The sequence below is a fragment of the Poecilia formosa genome, unplaced genomic scaffold, assembly GCF_000485575.1.
Source record: "Poecilia formosa unplaced genomic scaffold, Poecilia_formosa-5.1.2 Scaffold785, whole genome shotgun sequence".
NCBI lineage: Eukaryota > Metazoa > Chordata > Actinopteri > Cyprinodontiformes > Poeciliidae > Poecilia > Poecilia formosa.
The window spans coordinates 136,672-139,934 of NW_006800724.1; the positions used below are offsets into that span (position 1 = coordinate 136,672).

The 3,263-nt window shown below is 36.7% G+C and overlaps 1 long non-coding RNA gene across 1 annotated transcript in view; it reads left to right on the forward strand.

Moving 5' to 3' along the window:
• LOC107834819 (uncharacterized) overlaps positions 1-2,323 on the forward strand; it is a 4,069-nt gene extending 1,746 nt beyond the window's left edge. Inside the window, exons 2-3 of the long non-coding RNA XR_001660647.1 lie at positions 815-817; positions 2,225-2,323. This is a non-coding gene — a long non-coding RNA (uncharacterized LOC107834819). The remainder of the gene's footprint in view (positions 1-814; positions 818-2,224) is intronic.
• The last annotated feature ends 940 nt before the right edge of the window (positions 2,324-3,263 follow it).

Genomic DNA, 3,263 nt, shown 5'->3' on the forward strand with positions numbered 1-3,263 from the left:
GTATCAGCCTTCCCAGGTTCCGCCTATAGGAACAGCACGTGGGAAAGGTGACTCTAGGACTCAGGAGTCTTAAATGCAGTCCAGTCTTCTATGAGGAATAGCCTCACACACAACATGCACACCAACTGGTATTCTGTCTTCAATCTTACAGCTCCACTCCTAACTGCAAAAGGAATGAATGTTAATTTCATGAAATCTTCAGCTTAAGGGTCTGCTTTAGAGCCTTAACCTCCTAAGGCCTGAGCTATGTATTATTAAATCCTTTTATTTTTGCAATCATTAGGTCCCAATCAGCCCAAATATAAATTGTTTTACATGATGTAGAGAAAAATAATCTCCACATATGAGGACACTCAATTTAAATTGCAGACAACATTCTCACAATTGATTGATGAAATCCAAAACATTTCTTTAGTTTCTGTTCACATTAGTATTTCTGAGTTCAGAAACAAAATGATACACAGTAGTTAGTGTTTCAGCAATGTGGCCCATTTAAAGTACTACTAACAGGTATGGCAAGACATGGGTCCCTAAAAAGTAAAATCCCTCAAAGTAAATTGCATTGCTGCTGTTCTAAACAGTTGATTTAAATTTTTGAATGTTATGATACTTGAAACATTTAATTCAGTCTTAATGTACTTCAAACTATTTTTTTCCCTTATGGGATCATTCTTACAGTAATCTGTAAACAGCTTTGTAACAATTGCAATCTGCGTGCAAGCAGAGCATCTTGTAAATAAACTGCACTCAATTTGTTCTGATGTGCATTTTGTTGGGATTTTATTTTTTGTTTACATTGGGTTTATTTCTCTAGTGAGTCTCCATGTTTTCCTCCCCTCCCCTTGATTGTTCCCAGATGTCTCATTCCCTGATTATCCTCTCTTTATTTAAGCCCACCTGTGTTCTTTGTTGTGTCCTTGCCTAAGTTGTAGTTCCAGTCAGTCCATGTATCATATGTTCGTTAGCCAGTGCTACCAGTGTGAGAGCTTTATCATCCGCTCAACTGTGCTGCTTGTGCTTTGGAACCATTGTGGATAGCTTTTTCATTAAAATCAACTTTTTTCATCTCAACCTGGTCCTACGACATCTTCCTCACTGCACCCTAAGCCAATTCATGACACTTGTACTCTACATTGCCTTTTTCAAGTTTGCCACCTTTGGCACATGGACATTACTGTTCCGTGGACTAAGAGATGGAGCAATGCCTTCACTTGATGCTTTTTCCATTGGAGTATAATGTCTGGGTTCAATTACCACTCTGAAAAGTCAGTTATCAAGCTAAGCCAAGCTAATTTTTGCTACTTCCATGCAAAACTGCATGATGCTCTTATTTTTGTGCCACACAGAAGTCTTTGCAGTACAATGGCCAGCTATTGGCCAAAGCCAAATCTATAATTGGTACCCTCAAAGTCCATTTCTTGCCACTTGTGTAGTCGCAACTCATCTTAAGGTCAGTTACACCGATCTTGGAGTTTTCTATATGGAGAATTGGTTGTAAGATGGGGACTTATTTCAGTTTGACATCTTTGTTGGGTGTCTTCTGGCTCTTTTGCATGAACAGTAGACATCATTGGTAGTGGCACATTACAATACCATTTCACCAAGAAAATATATCAATACTTGGTGTAACTTGGGCTGTGGAAGGTCCCCCAACCCTTTTCATTTCTTTAGTTGGTAGCTTCATCAAACTGATTCTTATTAGACTAATAACCTACATCTATTTTATTCTAATGCATTCCTCATGTTTGGTAGATTTAAATATCCAATCTCAGTAAACCTTTGCTGCAGTCTCAGGACAGATGACCCATCACCAACCCTTCCAAACCCAGATTCTAGATTTTCAACCTTTGAGAATCTCCCCCATTTAATCCCAATAACTCATCTCTTTTCACAGAAACTAGTGCTCTGGAAAAAAAATCCCTGTAAAAATCTTTGTAGATTTATCTATGAAACATGCTGTAGCTGTTCTACAAGAGCAAACTACTAAAACCATCCCAAAATCTAATTTCATTCTCACATACTTTGATATTTAGAATACCCTAACATTTTCTACAAAATTATGTGTTCATAACTGGACATTATTGGAAATAGTTTAATTATGATAGTTTTAATTCTAGCTTTAACTTTAGTGCATGATGAAATATTAGACTGATCCTGATTTTATTAAATAGGCCTCAATTTAGTAGTTGGTTGAGGCGTCGTATCGTTTTGACCCATAGCAAAGCTGTGTCACTGAATACTGACATCTGCTGGACATTAAAAATTCCTATAGGCAATGTAGTGATTTGATGACCTAGTCCATACAATAAGATTTAAGTCTTTGTATTTTATTGAATATTATATATTCTATTATCTCATATCCAGTTAATTTTTAAATATATTTGATATACAGTCAATAAAAAATGTCAACATGTACCATAAATTAAAATTTAAGTGAATGTGTTTGGAATCAGTATGCCTGTGGACTGTTTCCCCATAAATTTTTATTAAAAGTTTTTACATTTTGAAATGTAGCCTGTAGCAATTTTGACAAAACTTCTGCTGTAGAAAAAGTAAATGCTACATTTACAGCGAACCCTTGTTTTTCTAAGGGGTTGTGTTCAAAAAATAACCCGTTAGTTGAAATCTGTGAAGTAGTTACCTTTATTATACAGCATAAATACTCTACATTGAAACAAAATAACAAAACCTTTTTTCAGATCAGCAGATGTGCGGGTGCATCAATCGGGCCTTAATGTGATCCGGAGTCATTTCATTAAAGCGTCTCCTCCAAGCTGCTTTGTGAGATTCACAGCTGTATCTACGGCGGAGCGATGAATCTCATCAAACCTCCGGTCGGGTTTTGCGCTGCCTCTAGCCACAGTAAAATTCCAGTTGGCATTCAAAGTTTGTTTCCATCTCCTGAATGGCCAATCTTAGAAAGCGTAACTGTACTGGCACTCGTGTAGAGAAGTGCGGAGACTGTTTTTACCAATCATGCGGTCAATCAGGATGCAGAACACTCTTTAAAAAAATAAAAACTGGACAAAAAAATCTGCAAAGCAGTGATGCCGTCAAAAGTGAACCGTGTTATAGTGAGGGTTCATTTTATATGAAATTTATAAAAAGCAACTGAGTAATTTTTAGAACGGCTTTATACCTGAGTGTATCTGGTACTTCATTCTCATGCCTGCTTCATAATGCCTCAATATTGAAAAGGTGGATTTATTTAGAGTTTAGTCAAACATACGACACTTAACCTGCAGAACATATGAAAGTAAACC